Below are 15,195 nucleotides of genomic sequence, written 5' to 3' on the forward strand. Positions count from 1 at the left end.
CGAGGTTTAGCTCAGAACAGGGCAAACAAGAATTTAATTCCAGCTCTGCCACTAACAAGCTGTATGACCTTGAGTAAAGCAGTTCACCTCTCTGTATTTATATTTTCTTATTTTAACTGCTAGTTAAGCACAGCCCCTCTAGAAGCACCAAGGGTCTTAGAGAGTGGTGGGGTACCATCTACACTGATCTTTCATTGGTGCTTGTGCCCCTGTCTTTCTACCAGTCAATTCTTGTGTAATTCAGAGCTAGGCTATGCCAGACCAGTGAAAAGGTTGTCTTCACATGGCCCCACCCAAGGACCTCTGGGGCCAATTACATCAGCCCTTTCTCGAAATTTCTCTCCAAATTAGCTCTTATGTGATCTGGCTATGTGAGAGGGTAACATCTATGACCTCATGGATGTGATGGCTCCAGCAGAGCCTCCAGGGAACTGAGCATCCCACTGCAATATTTTTAAGGGCTTTTAAAGGGGTGGGGGCAGGGTGTCCCTCTGCAGTGCTACCAGCCCATACAAAGAAAAAACATATCCCCAGAGTGAAAAGATTCACTTCCAGATGGCCATGTGGCTCAGTGGTTGAGCATTGACCTAGGAACCAGGAGGTCATGGTTCAATTCCTGGTCAGGGCTCATGACAGGGTTGCGAGCTTGATCCCCAGTAGGGGACAGGCAGGAGGAAGCCAGTCAATGATTCTCATCATTGATGTTTCTAACTCTCCCTCCCACTTCCTCTCTCTGAAATCAATAAAAATATATTTTTAAAAAAAATAGTCACTTCCAAAACTGCCCCAGGGCTAAAACAAACTATGGTGGTACACTAGTGGGACAGAGATAGAATGGTGCCTGTGGAAAACGGTGACATTTGTGGACATTAAGTGTTGGGGAGCACATGAGACTTGGTTGGAAAGTTTGTAAGGAGGACATTCCGAGAAAAGAGAAATGCGAGGAAGGCCGCCTGCCCTGTTTATCAGAATTCCGACTTAGGGGAGTGCCAAAGGTAGTGCCCCTAGTTCTTCCTTGACCTTTCTAAATAAGTCTGTGTATGTGCAGACCCCCCAGTGTTTACTGGAATCCTCATATTTAATCTCTGGGTGTCCTTGCTTAAAGGACATTACAAACACATGTGCCCTCCCAATATTACTTACCCTACTGATTGTATCTAAAAGATAAACTTTATCTCAAACTGCTGCTACAATAAAAGCCTAATGAGGCAGGCAATCGAGGCTGTCTGGTTCCTTTAGCCAGGCAGTCCCTTAGCCCTCTCTTTCACAGCAAACGTTGTGTCAGAGTAATTTCATTCATCCGTGCTCAGGGTCTGCTGGTCAGCCCCAGCAATTAAGGGAGAATATGCATTCTTCTAATTACAAGTCTAACCTATTCTGGCAAATTCTGATGGGAACATTTTTGTGAACATTTAGGTTTAACCTCAGATCGATCCCCCATTACTAAATTAGTCCAGAATACATACTCTGGGCTACATATAGGGAATGATAATATTACTTAATAATACTTATATTAGTTGATTTAACTAATATATATTGAGCAACTACTATGTGCTTGGCATCATTGTGGGCATTGGGGATACAATGATGAGCAAAACCGTTTTGCTCTTATGATACATACATTCTACTTAGGGGAGACAGAAAATAAGAACAAGCTAATTACATAAAAAGATATATATGGCAGAATTTCAGGTAATGATAAGTTCTATGGAAAAAAAGGGAAGATAGAAAGGGGGTAGAGAATAAAGAGCAAAAAGACTGATTTTTACAAGGCGGAGCAGGGAAGACTTCTTGTCTGAGGTGACATTTGAGCAGAAACTTAAATGAAAAGAATGTGTGGCCTAGGGAGATAACTAATGAAATAACATCCCACCCAAAAGCAATAGTCTGGCCAAATATCTGGCAGGGGCTGGCTGCTATGTGTCTTACCAGACATTGTAAATATTTGTTGAATTGGTTCATAAAATATAAGACAGGTGTATTTGCTGACATTTGAGAAAACAGGTTCAGAGAGGCAAAGTGATGTATCCAGTGTCACACAGCAAATTAAGTGGCAGAGCTGGAGGGTGACTGTAGCTTGGTGCTCTTCATCTCTCTAGGTCTGGGGATTAGTCATTCCCAAGCCTCACTTGAATCGGATCCTCTGCTTCCCTCACATAAGACACACTCCCCCACCATCCTAAGTTCTACCAGCTCTGAGTGAGACAGGCCAGTAGGCCATGACAAGTGGAGTAGGGAAATGGAGAGAGATAGCTGAAACATTTACAGCAGATACAGAAGGTCACCTCCCTAGAGATAACATCTAGGCCTCAGTTGTATTTCAGCTCCAGGCCCAGAAAAGCAGCAAAACCAGGTGGGTGCCACCAGGACCAGCTGTAATGACTAACAACTCCCTACCCTGAACTGACCAATCATTAAAGACCCCGATCCTAAAGGAGCACACCTAGAAAACTGATGAATATTCTGTTGAAACCCTCCCCTGAGCCTTCCCATAAGATTCCTGCCTACAAGAGACAGATAAAAACCTCAACAATAGGCTCAGCTTGAGCTCCCTCCAGGGAGCAGGCCCCTCATTCCCTTTCCCTTTCCCTTCCTCCACAGGCCTGCATCTCCTAAACTCAAAGGGACCCCATGAGACTTGCAGCCAGGGGAGCAATGGGCAGTGCCAGTTTGTCCAGGCTAATCCCCTGAATCTGTCCCCAAGGACCCCTTTTCTCTGACTTCTCAGAGAACTAAGGCAGCCCAGCCTAGGTTCTCCTGTTGTTTCTTCTACGCTAAGCCATTTCTTGTCTCCCTGTCCCCAGCTTTAATACATGTTCTCTCCTAGTCACCTGGACTCGTGTTGTGAAATTTTTCCTGCACAAAGTAGAGAACCCACACACTACAGGCTGGTGCTGGGCAGACCCGCCAAGGGCAGGTCCCCGTTCTGGTAACATGAGTTCTGAAATGTATTGGAAATCTCTAGAGATAGAGCTTGGTGTTAAGAACTGATTCCCATAAAAATTAGATGAAGAACCCCTGAGACATGTGCCCAAGACGTCTAGGCCTGAAAGTATATGGAGACATGGGTGGAATCTGTCCTCATTGTGCTGTGGGAAAGCGAGCCTCTCCCGGGCACTCAGGCCATTGACCCCATTTCTCTCTTTCTGAGGAGAACTGGATATGGAGGGGGTGGCTGTCCGTTTCACCCACCCTGACTAAGAAAATGTGCAGAATAGAAAGACAGCCATTACCCCGGGCTGGCCATCGCCTCCTTAGCAACAACAGCCCTGTACACACTCACACACAAACACTGCACCAAAACAGGCAAAGGTCACTCTCTCTGGGCACTTCCAAGAATGATCTCAATTTTTCATAAAACAATGTTTATAAATGAGATAGAACCCTGGAGCAGTCCGGGAATAGAAATAACCATTTTATGAGGCTTCCTGCCATTACATTATTACTTGTTTGCTTCGAATGAGCAAAATACAATGTGCAGCCCACCCCTTCCAGAGCCAAGCAGAGATCTCTTTGCAAAGGCTCCAGCCAAGCACGTCTGAATGGGAAGGTATACTTGGTACTAGTGGGGGCTTCCATTCATGACCTTTTCAAGACAGAGGATGTGCCCTATTCATCCTTTATCCCAGCACCTAGCACAGTTCCTAGCACAACATAAGCATTTAAGAAATAATTTTGATGAGCAAAATAAACTGATGAACAAAATACTGCAGATCCAGAGAAGCATGGAACAAACCATGGAATCGCAGAGGGAAGGCGGGGGGAGGGTGGGTGGGCTGGAAGAGATCAACCAAAGAACTTATATGCATATATGAATAACCCATGGACACAGACAATAGGGTGGTAAAGGCCTGGGATAGTGGGTGGGGGCGAGCTAGAAGAGGTCAATGGGGGTGGGGAGGGAGGAGGGGGAGGGAAAGGGGCCATATGTAATACTTTCAATGATAAAGATTTAAAATAAAAAAATAAATTATTTTGATTGTTGAATGAGTGAACTTGTGACTGGATCAATGAATGAAAGAATGGATGAATAATCTGATACTCATGGTGTATCAGATTATTCTGATAGTGCTAAAGAAAATGAAGACAGCAGAGACTACAAACACTTCTGAGCCCTTGTTACATGTCACAGCTTTAGATGTGAAAGGCATCGAAGAAGTGTTCCATGTTCTTCAACCCTTTTCCAGCTCTTACTGGCCTTTCCTTCGGTCCCTTAGGGCCTCCGTGCTGCTCGCTATAGCCTGGGACACAGGCTGCTCTCCAACCCTCACTCCAGAATTTACTTTCCCTCTTTACCTATAAAAATTCCCATTACTTCAGCCCCCTGGAATGTAACTGGTTGGCATGAGGAAAAGCATTTGATAAACTAAGTGCCTTAGCTGAGGTTCCTCAGAGGCAGACCCCAGGGCAAGGATTCAAGTTCATGTGGTTTATTTGGAAAGAGAGGTGGAAGGGAAGTCAGCCAGTAAAGGGTACATTATTAAGCTATGGGCAACTGGACCTCATGGAAACTCTGAAAAATGGTGTGGGGAATATGCTACCTGACTTCAAGATATCCAGCCTGGGGGCAAAGGAGCTGGGGTCTTTACTAGTACACACCATCTTGTCGGTGGTTGAGGTGTGTTGATTCTCAGGCACTTCATAGTTTCTTTGCACTTGGGCAGATTGGCCCTTTTCAGTTTTGGAGAAAGTACTCAGGCAAAGCAATGCTGACACCTATGGGTAGAAGTACCTGGGGCTCATTGAAATGTTAAAGCTGAAGGAATGTGAGTGGACCACCCACAGATCGGCCACCCTAACTCTTACAGGGTAAAATGACTGATCACGTCAACCACAAATACCCTCCTAGAGGGATCAAACTTTCTTAAGAAGAGCTTCTGTGGGAGAATGTCTTAACTCAAATGAATGCCTCTCATATTCAGGTTGAATATCAGAAAGGAAGCTGAAATTTGGTGGTGGAAGAGGGCAAATTATTCTCCACTTAGATATATGGCTGATGCATGAGCTTTTCTTGGGACTCTGGATGAGGCGAGCATCACTCTCATAAAGGGATGATAATGCAACTGGTATCCTTCCCAGGAGAGAAGTATACCAGAAACTGAGCAGCCTCTACCAAACCCACACCTGTAAGAAGTACCTGGATGCCTTTCAGCTCCTGGTGAAATTCTGTGGCTGTTCAGAGGACCACATCCATCAGCAGAACATATCGAAGGCAAGCTTCCTTCCCCATCTCCCCTTTGCTTTCTCACAAACCTATGAGAGAGAACTTACGATTTTATGGAGTTTTACTGATGCTAAAATCACAAGGAAGCTTAGAGGTCATTTCCTCCAACCCTTCATTTTACAGAGGAGCAGCTGAGGCCTGCAATGGGGAAGTCACTTGCCCCAAATCACACAATGGTAAAATCACTCATTTTATCAGGCAGAGCTCAGAAAAATAGAAGAAAATTTACTCTAGATTTGTCAAGCACAAGGGACTTAACATCAGGGAAATAGGTATTTATAATACCATTGGAAAGGCTAAAAGGGAAAAAGGCTAAAAGGGGAAAAGTTAGGAGGACTGCCACCAGTTTAAGCTGTGGTTTCAAGAGTCATAGAATTTTTAAAACTATCCAGAGCTTGGAAACCAGTTCCTTCTACAGGCCTGAGACATGTAAATTTCAGACAACCACTACAAAGCCTCCTGTGCATGGCATCAGATTTTGCCATTTCACTGGCTGACTGGAAATCATCTTTAGACTGGAAATCACATTTAGACAACCCTGGAGGCAAAGGAGTCTGGGAAGTGTAGTTCTCTGACTTCACGATTCGGGGGAGAAGGTAAAATGGGTAGACATGAATGCTGATGGTCACTAACAAAATAAGACAATATCTAGTACTGTGGTGAGCCCCAGTGTGTAGGCACATGTGTGAACTTAGACAGTAGAGGGGCCTTCTGCTCAGTGGTTTATGCTTCTCCCAAAGAGTAAGTGGGGAAGAGGGACAGAAAAGCGGTCCCACCCTGATGTAGTATTTCCAACATGGTCATTCAGCCCATTGCATTAGTCTATAACACTGTATCATGGGGGTGTAGAGACAGACCTCAGGGGAAAACTCGGGGTCTTCAAAACAAGTGTGGCTCCAAGTGGAACAAGTGGATATGGGCATCCAGGAAACCTGCCTTGGTGGCACCTACAGACACTCATCAGGAATTCCTGCTAGTGCCACATTGGTATAAGGACATTTGGAGTAATGGGGCTTGTTGCTATCTATAAATCTGGGGTAACTTGGTTGGGGTTATGGCTCTTCCACTGTTATGATGCATGACTATGGACGTTACCTCAGTTTCCTCATCTCTAGGGGGAATGTTGTTGGGCTACATTATCTGTGTTCCTAATCCTGACATTCTAGTATCTTGACATCAAAACATCTTAATGGTAAGGTTACCACATTGTCCTGAACCCCAAAGTTTTACTAGAATCTGTAACTTTCTATCTTAAGGGGAAAGATGCTGTCTAGATAATTCCCTTCAGATCCTCTCTCCCTTAATCAGAGTTAGGACTGACCCTTTGAGGCCAACAGGGTCACTATAGCATTTGGGTCACAAACAAATATGTGAATTATAATACACAGTGTAATTCTGAGTTATCCATCAGAAACCAACTCAGGGCCCTAAACCCCGTGCTCAGAGAAAACCTTTGTGTCAAACTTTCAGACAGGCTTTTGGGATGACAAGATTTTAGCTTTCAGGCATCCTGGTATCCCTGGATGTTCCCCTGTTTCAAACTCTTGTGGTATTGAGGCATCTCATGTTCTTAATCTCTTTCTCATGATTCAAGACATATCAAGTGGTGCACTGCTGGTGGGAATGCAGTCTGGTGCAGCCACTGTGGAAAACAGTATGGAGTTTTCTCAAAAAAATAAAAATGAAACTCCCATTTGACCCAGTAATCCCACTTCTAGGAATATATGTCAAGAAATCAAAAACACCAATCAGAAAGGATATATGCACCCCTATGTTCATAGCCGCACAATTTACAATAGCTAAGATTTGGAAATAGCCTAAATGCCCATCAGCAGATGAGTGGATTAAAAAACTGTGATATATCTATACCCATGGTTGGCAAACTGCAGCTCGCAAGCCACATGCGGCTCTTTGGCCCCTTGAGTGTGGCTCTTCCACAAAATACCACGGCCTAGGAGAGTCTATTTTGAAGAATTGGCGTTAGAAGTTTAATTTTTAAAAAATTTGGCTCTCAAAAGAAATTTCAATCATTGTACTGTTGATATTTGGCTCTGTTGACTAATGAGTTTGCCGACCACTGATCTATACAATGGAATACTATGTTGCTGCAAAAAAGAAAGAACTCTTACCATTTGCAACAGCATGGCTGGAACTGTAGAGCGTTATGCTAAGTCAAATAATCCAGTGGGAGAAAAGATAAATATCACATGATCTCACTCATTTGTGGAATATAATGAACAACATAAACTGATGAACAAAAATAGATCCAGAGGCATAGAAGCATTGAATAGACCGTCAAACCTCAGAGGGAAGGCAGGGGTGGGGTGGGGGAGGGTAAGAGATCAATCAAAGAACTTGTATGCATGCATATAAGCATAACCAATGGACACAGACAATAGCGGGGTGAAGGCCTGTGTTGAGGGACAGGATGGGCTGGGAGAGGTCAATGGAGGAAAAAGGATACATTTGTAATACTTTCAACAATAAAGAATTTACAAAAAAGACATATCAAGTGTCCCTCCTTCCTAAACTATTGCTCTATGCTCTCTATGAGGGTGGTATTAGTCAGATAATCCAATCCATATTTTATTACTGACATTTGTGGTGGGTTTACTACTAGTACTATTATTGTTATTATTACTAAAAATAAATATTTTTGATAATGATGATAGCACTTTATCTTTGCAGACAGTTTTGTGGCCTGCAAAATGTTTTATTATTAATTTCCTAAGGAGGGAACTAAGACTCAGATTAGTTAAGAGATTTGTCCAGGATCACCCAACCAATTAGTGGTAGAGCTGGAAATAAAACTGAAGTCTCTTGGCTTCCAGTTTATCCTTTTTTTTTTACTACATATCTCACAGTTGGGAGGAAAAGCCTACAAAAGTCCCCAAGTAAAAATGCCTGAGGAAGATGGATGACCCGAGTAAAAGGACTGACTCCATGGTGTGTCCCAATGTGACCTAGACAGACTTTCAGTCCTTCCCAGCAAAACACCATCCAAGAAGACCAAGGGGCTGGGTCACGTTTGGTTTGATTCCTGAGTTTTAGAAAAACTCAGAAAAATAAATATTTCTTTATTTCCAATAAACCAGTCTGGGTTCACAACCAGGGCTGCCATCTCTGGGTATGTTTGACACTCCACAACCCCAGGTGGTAGGTCATACGATAGGCATGTACCTTTATATATTTATTATTAAAACTTCCTGACAGATGACAGTAAAATGTCTCTCTCTAACAAAACCATTGTATCCTGATAATTTTCTGAAAGATGGAAGCGAAGAGTCTGGAGGAGAAGAGATCTTTTTTTCTAATTCACTCAAAGCCAAATAGGTGAGTGAGTGTCATTGACACAATCTGGGGTCGAGATAAATGGAAGATATAGAATAGAAATTTGGGCCTGGCTGGTGTGGCTCAGTGGTTGAGCATTGACCTATGAACCAAGAGTTTGATTCCAGGTCAGGGCACATGCCTGGGTTGTAGGCTCAATCCCAGGTAGGGAGTGTGCAGGAGGCAACTGATCAATGAATCTTTTTCATTATTGATGTTTGTATTTCTCACTCCCTCTCTCAAATCAATAAAAATGTATTTAAAAATAATAGAAATTTGTCTTTCATTTGTTCACTTGCTGATTTATTCATAGTTCATTCATTCATGCATTATGTATTCATTTAAAAACCAAGTCTTTGGAGGATAGTTTGTGCTAGACATTCTACCTGACACTGGGTTGCTCGAGACCCAATTCCTGCTCTCAGACCACTCAGTCTATGGAAGAATCAGACAAGTAAATAAAATACCTTGTAGTAGTGTAGGGTTTCATGGGAACCCAGAGGCAGGAAACGTAACCCAGCCTTGCATGGGAGTAGACACACGGAAGAAAAGGGAGAGTGAAAGTCATTTTCCTACGCAAGTGGCATGAGGTTATTCAAGGCTGAAGGAGCAGCCTGTGCAAAACCCTGGAGGTAATAGACTGTGTCCTCAGCACTGACATTGGCTAATTGAAACCTAATAGGCAGGCACCATTATTCTTCTGTTCAACAGATGAGGAAACAAAGGCACAGAGAGATTGGGTAACTTGCTCAAGGTTACACTGCTGATAAAGAACAGACCTAACACTGACCTGACTTTCATTGGTCTGTGGAACCCGGCCCCTGTGTCTGAAGCCAGTTTGGTCCCTGGGTGTGAGTTCAGGGGTGCCTCAGTGCCTGGGGTGCTCTGATTCAGGGCCAGTTGTAAGAACATAAGTCCTATCTCTTCTTTAGTTCTAGCTGGTGACGCCACCTTTTCTTCTGGTTGCTTCCCGAAATCCGCTGCCCAGGCCCCCAAGGGGCATATACCTAACACACTGTGGGCATCCCAGGAAATTACTCATCTTTCCCATTCCACATCTGGACTGACTCCAGAGACATTTTCCAGAAGTTGCTTTGTCAATTTTAAAACCAAATTTCCATTCACTTGTTTTGTTGCTATGAGGCTCTTCTCCCTAAATGTTGAGTGATGGGAAGGGTGCACCTGGAAACTGAATTCCAGATGTTTGAGGGCTCTGGTTCAGATTGATTCCAGTTAATCATGAGCTTCTCTACCGTGTTATTGTCTTATTTCAGCTCCAAAACAGCTGGAAGAAATGCATACATTTCAAACAATCTGTTACATGCTCTCTCAGAACTTATGGTCTATTTGGTCAAAGTCAAAATTTATCGTTGAGGGATTATTAGAGTAAATTAAATGAAAACAGCTGAAAAATAACTCATTCTGTAAGCGTCATTAAGTGTAGTAGCCCATTAAAATCACTGTGCTAATTCTTGCCACTGTTCATAGCATTTGATGGAATGAGCAGAAAGCACTATTTTTTCTCTCTATCCTGGGTTCAACAATTATTTAACCATTAATTGCAGATACTCAACTATTAAAATACCAGATCATTGCACACACAAGTTACAAAATATGTTTTAGCAAACACTAGAGTAGTTCCATGCAAAACATAGCAAGAAGATCTCAATAAAATGTCCCTTCTGAAAACCAGTTCATGTGGGTGTTTTGCTATTGATCTTGGCGGGCAAAGACCTGTCTGTTACTTTGATTCATTTGCCGTGTGCTTGAGCTCCCTTGTTGGATAGGCAGCTGGTGTGGTGGAAAGGGTACTGGCCTGGGAGGCAGGAGGGCGAAAAGGGAAACTCAATGCTACTGTTACCTAACCCTTTACTTTGGGTACCCTGGTTTCTTATCTAAAATGGATTGGACTCTATGATCTCTGAAGACACTCATTCATCCAATTCCATGGTGAAACAAGACCAAAGCTTTGATACTGGTATAGACAGACAGGCAAGCCTCCAGGAATCATGCATTTTATTTTAACCAGGACTCCAAAAACTTTGTGTGTAAAGGACCAGGTGGTGAATATGCTAGGCTTTGTGGGCCATATTATCTTTGTCACATGCACTCAACTTAAAGTAGCAGAAAAGCAGCCATAGACAGTCTATAGGCATGGATGTGTCCCATTAGCACAATTTATAAAAACAGGCAACAAGCAGGGTTTGAGCAGTGGACTCCAGTTTGCAACCCCTGATGGAGGTGATGGCTATGATACAGGATTCAGGTGACAGTGGGGACAGAGCTGTGGCCTATCTCAGGGATTGGATTGGGACGGAAAGGCCACATGAACCTGCTCCAGGCCCACCTTGCAAAGGCCACCAAAGCCTTTCCCCCATTCCACCTTCGAGGGAACAGAGAACAGGTCTGTGTGCTTCTCCCCCGGGGATAAGAGAGTTAAGGAGGCAGGGGCAGCCACGGCAGTTTCTTTCTAGGGAAACTATTTGGACTTGGGAATTTGCTCTGCCACACAGCTGGAATTCATTACTGCTGAAGTTTTTTTTAAGTTGAAAAGTTTTATTTAGGCCCCTGCGAAGGTTTTCTCAGGCCAGGAGTGAAAGCCCGTGCTCACAGGGCAGCCGCCGCAGCCCGGAGCTTCGGTCAGCCTGGCCCCTGGGCCACTGCTCCTTGGCCCTGCTGGCCCTCCTGCTGACCCTCAGCCACCTTGCCTCTTCCCTCCTTTCCTTCTTCTAGCCTCTTTCATAAGCAGTCCATCTGCACAGATCCTCTCTGGCACACGGGACCGGCCTGTGTCAGCAATAAGGAAAATTCCATAACCGAATAGACACATTCACCTTTGTGTTCACCGGGATCCAAAAATGCTAATATTTTAGGTGGACTCTAGAATCCCTTATCCAGAGCTGTGGGTACAGACCCAGAGGGCGGGGTCCATAGACCAACAAGAGTCAGGTCAGTGTAGGTACTGAAAATCAAGTGGAAAAAACAGATTATTTTTTCTTATTTCAGGTCAATTCAGACAAAGGAGGCAGAGCAGTGGTTTGCCTGATATGAATGATGGTAAACCTCTTAGTTAACTAAAACCAATGAATGAGCAATCACCCTTAACTAGGCACCTTCTCTCCCTTTTCCTTCTCTTCTCTTCTCTTCTCTTCTCTTCTCTTCTCTTCTCTTCTCTTCTCTTCTCTTCTCTTCTCTTCTCTTCTCTTCTCTTCTCTTCTCTTCTCTTCCCTTCCCTTCCCTTCCCTTCCCTTCCCTCCCCTCCCCTCCCCTCCCCTCCCCTCCCCTCCCCTCCCCTCCCCTCCCCTCCCCTCCCCTCCCCTCCCCTCCCCTCCCCTCCCCTCCCCTCCCCTCCCCTCCCCTCCCCTCCCCTCTCCTCTCCTCTCCTCTCCTCTCCTCTCCTCTCCTCTCCTCTCCTCCTCTTTTTTTTTTTTTGACTTTTAAGCTAAAGAAATAAGGGTAAGGAAGCAGTGGGTGCCAGGCCTTGATAAACAACATGCTTAATGAACCTCCTGGCGTCATTGTTTCTGGGATCTGGCTACAGGCCTGCCTAGCGCTGGTTGGGTAGAATGGCAGTGATTGAGTTCAGAGTGACCCCCTTCAGCACTGCAGGTTCAGATTCAGTTGATGTCCCCATCCTGTGTGTCACCAAAGCAAGGAGGGGTACCCCCAGATGCCTAATAGGGAATTCTGGATGCAGGGTTTCTTTGGTGAACCTCCTAATTCATCGGAATACTGCTAAAAGGAGCAGCCTTTTCTCTGAGCACTGTGTTAACAGTCTACTAACTTCAGGTAACTGGGGATAAGCCTGGTCAGGTCAGTAGTCCTTTCAGAAGTTCAAGGCTGCATAAGGCTGCAGTAGAAACAGGGCACAGAAGAGAGGCAAAGATTTGGGTCTGAGCTCTCACCGAATGCATTCAGCATGCAGTATGTAAATCTGGCGTCAGCCAACCCAAACGTGCCAGAGTTAGGAAGGAGAAAATAGTAGTTATATTACTGATGACTACATTCCCTGAGTCCTCACAACGTGTCAGATACTGTGCTAAGTGCTTTCCAAACATTATGCGGGGCCAATCCAGCTGCTCCCATTTTACAGATGAGGCAACTGAGGCTCAGAGGGATGGAATGGCTTGCTCAGTGACACATGGTTACCATGCATCAGAACCAGGGCTAGAGCCAAGAGTTGCCCTAACACTGGTTGCAAAGCTTGTGCCCCTGATTGCCACGCTCTGGGTGGACAGGAGAAAGGGTGCCTGAGTTTGGGTCAGAACCTGGATTCTACCTGACACTCTGCCACTCAGGAGCCGAGTAAACTACATAGCAGGCTGTGTTCTAGGTGCCAGGGAAACTGCAGTGAATGAGAGGTCTCCCCACTTAGGGCTTCTTTTCCTGTTGGGAGAGACAGAAATAAACATGAAATGCCTCTGTGGATACAGTAACTGCAGAGAGGTGTGGGTGTGATGAAAAACTTAAAAGAGGGTTAGGGAATGACTGAGAGAGGGGACCTGAAGTTCAGGCTGTTCAGGGACGACCTCTCTGAGGAGGTGTCATTTGGAATGAGGACTTATTGGGAGTCAGCCAGGTGAAGGTCTGGCAGATTGTCGGAGGAGCAGGGGAGCACTTGGCATGTCCCTAAATGCTGCCAAAGCCCAGTGCAGGAGCGAATAACTGCCCAGTGCCAGGGCCAGAAGCCTGCACAGGAGAGGTGGCATTCAATTGGGCTCTGTCTTAGAGGATGGATTGTGTTCACCAGGAAGAGGGCTTTTGAGGCTTAGGGGCTTGGTGAGGGCAGCAGGGAACAGAATAGGCAGGCACAGAAGCCTGGAAGCGTATTATCACATGGAGTGGGGTATGGGGTAAGTGGAAACCCCATCTCTCCTTAGGAGTGGTAATATCTGGCTTAAATTCACACCAAAGAATACACTAGTGACATTAGCTTAACTGAAAGCACTTTATTTCTTTCTTTTAGAGAGAGAGGAAGGGAGAGGGATCCAGGGATAGAAACATCGATGAGAGAGAAACATCATTGATCAGCTGCCTCCTGCACACCCCCCTACTGGGGATTGAGCCCGAATTCCAGCATGTGCCCTGTCCTGGAATCCAACCAATGACCTCTTGGTTTGTGGGTCAGTGCTCAACTACTGAGCCAGACCATCCAGGCTAAATGAAAGCACTTTTTGATAAAGGACAGCATCTTGAGTATTTTGTGGTGTGTGTGTGTGTGTGTGTGTGTGTGTGTGTGTGTGTGTGTGTGTCTGTTTAGCAGTGTGGGGGTGGGGGTGGAGTGGGAGAAGGCAATGAAGTGTTAGAGAAGAAAGGGGAACCCAGAGGTGACATAACCAAGTGACCATCTTCCCAAGTCGTTCTGCTGAGCCCAGTGCAGCCCTTGTCTGGGCTCCTGCTGCAGGCCAGGAGGCCATTGTGCACACAGCTGTGTCTCGTCTGGCGCACTTGGAGGTTGTGAGGGGACTCAACCTCATGTGCTTAGGCATTGAAGAGTTCACAGTTTTTCCCTCTGCAAAGTCATTCAACTGTCTCCTTCCACAGAAGGGAAAACTGAAGCTCTGAAAGGAAGCAACTTGTCCAATATCTCAGAGCCCAGCTTTCGGTCTCTTCCCAACTCCACCCCCACCCCAGTCCTAATACTCCTCCATGCTGCTTATTACCCAGACTGCAGGTTCATTGTTGAAAGCAGTTGTTTTTGGTCTTTTTCCTGCCAAAGCACACGTGGCGAGTGTCACTTACATTTTTGACAGATGCCTTGGGATGTGCCAAGACCAAGCACTGAGAGACAGACAAGCCCATTGTGGGTTATGTATAATATAAGGGTGATTCTCAGCCGAGACTCAGACTCCACCCCTTCCACACTCCAGTAAGCACATTGCTATGCAAATGAGTGAGAGGGAGGCTATTATAGAAAGGGCCAATTTGGAAAATTATTAATGCGTTTTTCCTTTGCATTCTAATTGCCGCCCTCCTAATTTCTCCTGTCTGCAGATGGAGATGCTGAGCCATGTACTGGGAAAAACAAGAGCAAAGCACATTATTATTTTCAAAATAATACCCTCATCTCACTGTCTCCTGAGTAAACTTTTGCATACCCATAAATAACTTTCACTTACACGGAAGGACCATTCTATTCAGGTTGGCTGGGCTCAGGTCATTTCTCTCTACCCTACAGCCCTTCAATCCTGCAAGCATGTTGCTAGCTTCTGATGCTAATCATTCTTTGACCTGGGCAGTGCCCTTGGGGAGAATTGTCCATTTCCTTCTTTGCTAACTTGCTTCCTATTGTTCCCCTGGTGAAAAGGCCCAACCAGCTTCTGCTACTGGTTCATTTCACCCACCAATCATAGAAAAGACCCTAGGACAGACCTGTTGGCTCTTGACTCCACATTTACCCCAATTGGGAAAAGAAGGAAGCTTCAAAAAAATCTCAACTCCACGCCACCTTCAGCCCAGCCACACAGCCCTGTCCTACCTACTTTGACATGGACATGCCTCTGGATGATATGGGGAAGTCTGTGACTTGGCATCTTCCCAGAACCTCAAATGGGGTGGGAGATCCCCTCTATCTCTACTTTCTCTTTCCCCTGAGATTGCTATCTGGGTATACGTGGAGCGAGATACGACTTTTATTTTGG

This window comes from Cnephaeus nilssonii (assembly GCF_951640355.1).
Source record: "Cnephaeus nilssonii genome assembly, chromosome: 6".
Classification (NCBI taxonomy): domain Eukaryota; kingdom Metazoa; phylum Chordata; class Mammalia; order Chiroptera; family Vespertilionidae; genus Cnephaeus; species Cnephaeus nilssonii.